Source organism: Gavialis gangeticus, unplaced genomic scaffold (assembly GCF_001723915.1).
Source record: "Gavialis gangeticus isolate Ggan-Ray unplaced genomic scaffold, GavGan_comp1, whole genome shotgun sequence".
Classification (NCBI taxonomy): Eukaryota; Metazoa; Chordata; order Crocodylia; family Gavialidae; genus Gavialis; species Gavialis gangeticus.
This window is the reverse complement of record NW_017729001.1, coordinates 27,583,428-27,592,098: the sequence shown is the minus strand read 5'-3', so window position 1 is coordinate 27,592,098 and position 8,671 is coordinate 27,583,428. Positions and strand designations below refer to the sequence as shown.

At 48.3% G+C, this 8,671-nt stretch overlaps 1 long non-coding RNA gene across 1 annotated transcript in view; it reads right to left on the bottom strand.

Moving 5' to 3' along the window:
* Positions 1–5,631: 5,631 nt before the first annotated feature.
* LOC109290504 overlaps positions 5,632–8,671 on the bottom strand; it is a 101,589-nt gene continuing 98,549 nt past the window's right edge. The window contains exon 3 of the long non-coding RNA XR_002095609.1: positions 5,632–5,788. This is a non-coding gene — a long non-coding RNA (uncharacterized LOC109290504). The remainder of the gene's footprint in view (positions 5,789–8,671) is intronic.

Genomic DNA, 8,671 nt, shown 5'->3' with positions numbered 1-8,671 from the left:
CTGCACATCTGGGGCAGGTGTAAGGGCGACAGCACACAAAGCCCCCAGGGAGGGCTGCAGCAGAGAAGTGGGGATTTTTAATTCTCCTTTGTATTATTGTGGAGCTGGAACTGCTTTGGTGCTTCTTGCTTTCCTGGAACTATCATGGCCATGAGAAGGATTTAAGCTATCACTGCAGGACAGTCCAGCTGGTAGCTAGTGACAGGTGAAATAAATACAAGAAACAAGTCCTCAGAAAAGCTGCATGTGAGCAATGGCCTTCAGTGCCATGTGTCATCATGCCCATAAGAAAGTGGCTTACCGCCTGGCTGGCCAGTCTGTCTGGGCAAAGCTGCCCCTTCACTGCAAAGCAGCATGTGTTCTCCCTCGCCCTGCTCTAACTCCCTGCCAAATCCTGGAAGAGGCAAGGAACTGCGGTTTGTACTGGGATGAAAAGAGTCAAGGTAAACACAGCACTGGGCAAGTCGCTTAACTGTTCTCCTACGGTTTTCCCCCATCTCCTCTCTATAAAAAAGCCTTCCCTTCCTCCCCGGAGGGAGCGGAGGTGAGAACGAGTCAGTTCAGGTTTGAACACTGCTGTGCGCATGGGGAGTTCGAATCACGTTGGGGCCCGGTGATGGGATTACACCCTGTTTAGATCCATTGCTCTAATGGGCCTGTCCTGTTTGTCCAGGAGAGAGCACAAACTGCGCGTCTTCCCTGCAACAGGCTGCAGCAAGTCAGGCAATGAAACAACTGGCCGCCTCGAATGCTGCCGAGCTCTCCCAAACATCGAGCTGCTGTGCACAGATAACAAAGGGGTCTCGGTTGCATTGCAAAAGCCAATGGGCCAGGTTCATCCCTAAGATAACGTTGTTGAAGTCAGTGGAGCTGCACCACGGATGTGTGCGGCCTCATTCTGTCTACGGGAGACCAATGCTTCCTTGACATGTTCCTTTATTTATTCCACTAGGCTGTGTTCAGTGTATCGATTCAATCAACTGTTTCTTTAACCATAAAACCAGATGTGCCCAGTCATGCACCATCTACAGTGACTGAATTGATGCCATTTAGAAAATGTGAAATAAAAAAACCCAGAACGCTGAGCTGTGCTGAAACGCGCAGGGGTCCCACAGTTTCCTAGGTAAATGGCTTTCCTTTTGAATCACATTTATTTTTGTTACCTCCAAAGAAATGCTCCGCTAGCCACATTTCTTGGAAACCCTGCTGAGATCTAATGGGCTATTTCTGATGTGAATTCCCAGTGGCCATCCTAGGGGACAGGCCCAGGGCAAGGAGGCAATAGGCAGCTTCTACCGCAGCGCTGGTATAGTATGCGCTGTTCTTTGCTGATGCAATTAGTGACCCTGCTCCCAAAAGGGAAGACCTAATTGTCTACAACAGTGGTCTCCAAAGTGGGGTGCACAAGACAATCCATTGGGGTGCGGGAAGAAAATATTAGAACTTCTATTTCTATTTATTTTTTATCTAAAAAAATAAGAAAGAAATTAAGCTTTGCTAATATTTAATATACGGACTGACACTGGTGCCCTCACTCGGTCCGTATGTCAGACGGTCACGTATCACGTATGGTACGTGAGTAGTACATGTATACAATTTATAAATAAATAAATATACATATATTGGGGGTGCGTGCTCAAAAATTTTTTACTGATAGGGGTGCGCAATCAAAAAAGTTTGGAGACCACTGCTCTACAAAACTGTGACAGCCATGTGGACTTTGGGTTATATTCTGGGCTCCCCCATGAGACGTGAGAAAGGCCACGTGGAGCCCTGGAGGTAACATGAGCAAGTCCTGCCAATAGCGCCCTCTGAGCACAAGGGGTACAGAGGAGGGGTCCAAAATGATCCCCAAGCATTAGAAAGGCTCAGATCTAGTGCCACATTTTGCAATCATGCCTCAGTAATGGGCCAAACCAGCCTGCCCAACTCCCTCTGAGAGACCTCTCAGATCTGCATCCACATCTTCCATTGCTGTTAGGTTGGGTCACACCTCCGTGGTGACTCAGGCTAAACTGGTCTTCCTCCTGATAGTATTGTGGCCCAAGCATGAGGAGCCAGGCCACAGTGCTCGTCATGCAGTGCTAACTTAGATACCTGTATGGAAAAGGGCCTTCCCTGAAGGATCTGTATTAGTAAAGCTGCAGTAGACATGCGCTTGGAAGTGGCTGCGGTGAGTGGTGTAGCCTGTTCTTACAAAGGAGAAGAATATTTTGCAGAACTCAGGAGAGGTCTTTCCCTTTTGGACATGGCACGATTGATGCATGAACGTGTGGCATTCTCATGTAGGCGGTAAAGCAAGAGGACTGGTTTGCCAGACCAATTACTAGCTGAATCCCTTTAGTTCATAAACTGATCCAGGTTCTAATATAATTGCTACATGATTCAGACAACTGGTTTTCATCTTACAGCTTGTGAGCAGTTTGACTGTTCACTATAGTGACAGCTGTGCAGTACTGGTAACCAAAAATGCCTCATTTCAGGTCCCTGACTGCATAAATTAAACCCTTTGAAACGGGGAAAATAGTGATTCACACACTTTCCACTATGAATATTTAGAGGAATAATCATTTCACTCAAAAATGTGCAAACCACTGAGGGCTAGCACATGTCCTATTCTAAGCATTTACAGGGCTCCAACACCGTGGAGTGCCATTTATCTACAGAAATACCTGGCTGTTCTCAGACGGATGTGACCTCCAGTAATCACTGCAACCCAATCTCGGGGTTTTCTGCAAACGTTCAGACACATTCCTGTTCCCTGCCTCACGTGGTTAGCTAATATTTGTGGCCCTGCCAGGCTGGATCCCTAACGAGGAAAAACCAAAGTTGTAAGTCAAGTGTTTCTTTGGTGTGATCTTGCTCATGCCCCAAGAATGCCTGCGGGGACAGTTTTCCTGGACCCTGCAGGAACAAATACCAGTACGAGGATTCGGTTTCCTTACTCAGGAGTCCATGCCTGCATTTCTAGCCACCCTTGTACCCCCAGGCCTCTGTCTCCACTCTCTGCTTTCATCCTTGCTTAAGCCTCAAGATCACAGGCACTAAAATTACGCTATCTTCCTCTACCATATCTAGTCCAGCCTCCACATAAATGGCTCCAGCCCCACTTTTGTTGAGGATTCAAATCCATTGCTTTACAGGAAAAAACCCACCCAAATGGTGTACAATCCCAGCTTTGCAAGAGTCCCCAGGGCTGCTCGCTGAAGTAGTAGCTTGAGAGACATTAGTTGCAGGTGCCATGCTGGAATTTGAGCAGGGGACAAGGCAGCGTGGGACTGAAAGTGATGCCCCTGGGAGAACCGAACCTGCCAGGAATGAGAGGCGTTGTCAGGAAGACCCGGCACCAACGCTTGCAGGACCAACGCGTTCTCCCGAGCATCAGTCCTGGATTGCTAAAGTGAAAACGGTGACTGCTCTTTTCTAAGGGCCACTCTGTCTTGCTCTGATGAACCCACCACTGATGTCTGTGGCAGCTCTGCCTCGAGCACAGCATTCATGAGCAGGACCAGACCCTGCTTAATACAAGGGTCAGGCCAGGGTGCTCCAGGGGCTCCACAGATACTCCAGAAGCTGCCAGACCCCACATCCCCTGCCCTACTCCTCCCTCAAAAGGGAAAGATTTGGCTGATGGCTCTGGAGTCACGGACCCTTTTCCTCCGGCAGAGCTGTGTTCAGTGGTACAAAGCTGCAGACCGCAATCCTCTGCTTGCCAGATTTTAAACATCCCTGGGGCAGCTTTCCAGAGCGTGACTGGACCCCAGGAGAGCCGGGCACAGCATGCACCACCTTGCCACTGGCTGCGTGAAGGGCAAACTGAGCTTGCCAACATCGGACTGCTCCTTTTGACTGCAGGCCCCACATGCTCCCACCCCAACTCTGTCCTGGCCCATTCCATTTTGAGAAATCGCTTTGCAACCCTCATGGGCTCTGGCGTTGCCTATAATGGCACAACGCACCAAAGAAACCCACTTCCATGGCATTTGAGACTTCTCCCCCCCCCACCCTGATAACCTCATGTCCCTCCCTGGCTGGTTGGGATGAGATGGAGCCCAGAAGTGGCATGGAAAGGATGGCTGGGATGCGGGAGTACAGAGCAGGAAACACAACACATTACTCTACAGCGAGCCTCGCTGGTGGCATCATCCAACGTTGGGGTCAGGTCTTTGAGGGCTCAGTGTGCAGTAAGGAGGGTAGGCAGGCAAGGCTGTTTGGGTAGAGGCTCTATCTTTTATTAGACCAACTAAATAGCTGGAAAAAAAGTTCTTTGCAAGCTTTCGGGCACAAACGCCCTTCTTCAGGCAGTGGAAGACTGCTGATGTTAACGTCTAAATGTACGTTGCACTAACATCCTAGTGCTAACATCAGCAGAATCTCCCATTGCCTGAAGGGTGTTTGTGCCCAAAAGCTTTTCCCCAACTATTTAGTTGGTCTGATAAAAGATAGCACTTCTACCCAAAGAGCTTTGCCTACCTACATCCTTAGACCAACACAGTTACAACCAACAACCCTGCAGTATGGGGGAGGCGGGGCGTTTTTGGTAGGAAATAGATCATAGATTCATAAATGTTAGGGGCTGGAAGGGACCTGACAAGATCATTGGGTCCAGCCCCCTGCAAAATGAGAGAACCTGATAATTTCTATGTAACATAAAATATTTGTGGTACACACAATTAATGTATGACGTAACGTAGGTGAAGAACCACACGTGGATGCATTGATATCCCAACTACTTACATAGGAGGAAGAGCCTCTGCTAGACCGACGGCACGGCCTGTCTAACATGAGCACATGTTCTTTCTTGAGTTTCATATGAATTTTGGGCAATATAAAGTAGGCTTGGTATCATGTGCTCCAGGCAGCCAGGACAAGACAAAGCATAGAAGAACTCAGGCCTAAACGTGGCAGGGCACTTGAAGACATCCTCCGCACCTCCCAGGCCAGGATGACTGACACAAAACCCCAAATAGTTTGTCAGGTTGGTGGATGCATGTGCACGTGGGAATCTTTCCATCAACTGCCATGGGATTTGTATCTTGCCTTAGTATAGCTGCACAGTGCTAATTAAAACCAAAGCAGGACAACATTTTCCAAGGCGAAAAAAACTCTCTGTTGCTTTTCTTTAAGAGAGCCCTGTGGAAACTAGGCAGTTAGAGCCTGCGTGTGAGCCTCGTTGGGAGCTGAGTGGTCCCTCTTTGCATGAGAAATTGCAGCTTTCTAAAAAACCAGCATGGACGGAGATGACAAAATTTTGAACCATTAACAGCCGACGGTTGGTTTGAGAGACAGGAATACCTTAAATGAAAGGCATTCAACTCATGACCTGTGCTTTACACTGCAACTACTTTGCGTGTTATTCTTTCTCCTTCCCAAAGTAGACAGAAACCAGATCTCAAAGCATTCACAATGAATTTTTAAATCAATAACATGTGAGACGGTGTCTAAAAGGTAAAGTGGTTGTAAAAATCAATGTCAAAGAGGGCGCTTTGCCAATTCAATTATACAAGTTCCTCTGAAAAAAAGAAACAAAAAAAAAAAAAACCCACCAAAAAACCTGGGGGCTCATTTCAAGCTCAATAAATGTACTTTGGACTAACATCCTAATTTTGTTAATACTCTCCTGAGGAAAAATTGTGCCTCTCATGCTATGTCTGTTTGACGGGCTGTAATTCTCTCTAAAAGGGGCTACCTTGTTTCTGGGCCAGTCTGATTTCCACCACCTCCAGCCTGTGTCCATGGTTTTTCGACATTACGCTGGCGTGTGTCTGATCCTTGGCATTGAAGTCTCCTACAAATAGGAACCATACATCACAAGTTAATCCAAATGAATGTGATTAGACATGGCAGCTGCAATTTTCTTGAAGGGCGATTAGTGAGTATGTGGACTCTCAGGCAAAATATGAATGACTATACCCCTTCCAATGAGTTCAAAACCCCCAAGTTTCTCTCGCTACCTTCCTCTTCTGGGGGCAAGTCTCATATTTACAGTTTAGGTCTAATTAAATACAACCCAGCAGGTTAAGAAAAGCAGCAAGCAGTGTTTCAAATGCAGGCCAAGTTAAAAGGATGGAACAACAGCTACAAGTCACAGGGAAGATGCAGCATGACAAGCAACCGCATCGAGATGCAAAGGCTAATGGCTGAGATTTCCAAAGAGGATGACAGATTTCCTAGATGCCCCATTGAAAATCCCAACCGTAATTTCTGCATTGCAGGTCCAGTCTGTGCATAGGAGGCCTTTGGGGAAGCTAGATTCAAGGACAAACACCCGGGTCCATTGACATCAATGGCCAATCTCCCACGGATTCCAGTGGGGCCAGGATTCCCCCCCCCCAGTATCATCATCTTCTAGGCTATCCCCATCTGTGTGCATACACCTGCTCCCTCTCGTTCCTAGGGGCTACTGCACTACAAATGAGATGAACTCTGGGTCCTGACTTTGGGCAAGCAACACTTGGACCTCTATCGTAGCTACTTCAGAGAGGTGGAAGGCAGTCTCATTCACGGATGGTTAGGATGTGCTTTCAGATCTGTTAAACATCATTAGACTGCTAACTGCTGCCAGGGTCTAATGCAAAATGCACGGATTTTATTTCAAAGTCCCCTTCACGGAAGCTAAGTCAGGTGAATCGCCTTGCATCGGAGAATGACCAGGTATAGCAGTTATTCTCATCGTTGTCAGCAGACAGCTACCAACTATTATTAACACACGTGTCTGTGAAATAACTACCAACACTAGCAATTTCAGTGCAGGGCATAGGTAAGACCAAACTCTGGATGACCCCGTGCCTCTCGGATGCGACAGAACTCTTTCCTAAACACACACCGACTGCAAAACCTGTTACAGAAATACCCTGGAAATCTGCACTTGTTTATCTTGGAAATGAACCACGCCAGGAATTCGGCTAAGTTTTCACTTAAACACTATCATTATTGGCACTTGATCACATACAGATAACTTAGGTTTCCAGCTTGTAAAGAGAATAATCCAAGAGGAACTGGAGCAGATTAATCTCACGTGTTTCAATTTAGGACAGGTAGGTTTTTAAAAGCACTAAAGCAACATGAATATACATTTGCGTTAAAACGATACTGTAATTTATAAGCAGAGTTTTAAGAGCTTGCAGCCCAGGACTTTTCAGCATATTTAGAGGCATGTTTTCATCACGGTGATGAAGCGAACGCAGTTCAGGACTTCCTTTGTGGAAGGTGAGCATGTATATTTATTACTATTTTTATCATCTGCTTTATGATTGTCTGTGGGTTGAACAGCTGCACGATGAGGCTGGGGTTCAAAACTGTAGTTTCTTGCCTTTTACAACTTGGGTGATTCATAACTTAGGGGGCTTTTTTTAAGTAGGTGCCACTGTAATATCAGCCCCAACCAAAACCGGGGCTCCTTTGTGCATACACAGGGTAAGGGGTAGTCCTCACCTAGAAGAGCATCTCCTTAGACGAGACAGAGGCAGGAGGAGGAACGTGCTGGGGAAGTAAGACAGAGTGAGGTTGCGTGATTTACCTAACGCCAACCGGGGGAGTCTGGGGCAAAGCCAGGAATAATACTTTGCTCTCCCGAGGCTTGAGGTGCAGCCTCAACCTTCAGTCTCTTTCCTCTCTCACTCACCTCTTGTGAAGGTGTTGCACCAGGTGTGCTAGACCTGGCCTATCTTAGGAGAGGAACAGTTACTTTCCTTGGGTTTTCACTGTGCACAGTACTACAGAGGTGCTCAACCTCTGGCCCACAGGCCAGATCCTGCCCCTGGCGGCATGTTGTCCAGCCCGCAAGACTCCCCACGGGTCTTGTGTGCTAGATTTGGTGCGCAGGGCAGTGCAGGGCTTGATCCCAGTGTGATGGGGGTGGCACAGCGTGCCAAGGCCCGATCCTGGCTCATGGGGGGCCCAGGGCCTGAACCCAGAGCACCGGGCTGGTGTGCGCCTTCATCCCAGCTGAGGCCATGCAGGGCCCTATCCAGGTGCATGAGGCTGGGAGGAGGCAGCGCCGGACCTGATCCTGACACGCGGGGCTCAATCCGGCCTGTGGGCTGGCCCTGCACCACTCTTCTGGCCCACAGCGGGGGCCAAAAACTTCAGTATCACTATAGCATGGGGTGCCCTGGGTTTGCATGATTTTGCAGTGCTCTCCTATGTGGTATGCACATAATCTATGAAAAGCACGACAGCATGTGCTGTGCTCCTAGCATGGAATTGGACTGAAACCAGGAGCTGGAAATGGACGTTGAGAAGGGGATAATTATACACCAGGGAACTGGAACGTGAGGAGTGGTGCTTGCACAAGGCCATTTCCAGAGGAAAGACGAAAGCCCCTGCCATCGATGGGAACAGGTTTTGAAGGTACACGGCCATGTGGATAATTAGGCGCATTCTTAAAAGAAAACAACTTTGCTCACGAGATGATGAGAATCAGCTCCAGCAGCAGCACGTTCACAGTGAGCTCTGCTGCTAAAGGGAAGGACTTCCCGTCCACCCAGATCAGCTCCAGCACGGAGGAAGACATTCACTCAACAAGGAAAGACAGGAAAGGCAAGGAAGCTGGAGCCACTTGAGAAGAGCTGCTGAATCGGGACGTCGCAGGGACTGTACAGATAAGAAAGCAGGAGGAGAGCCCGGGTGTGCCAGCGGGACTAGCCCAGGCAGGGCGGGATGCACACTC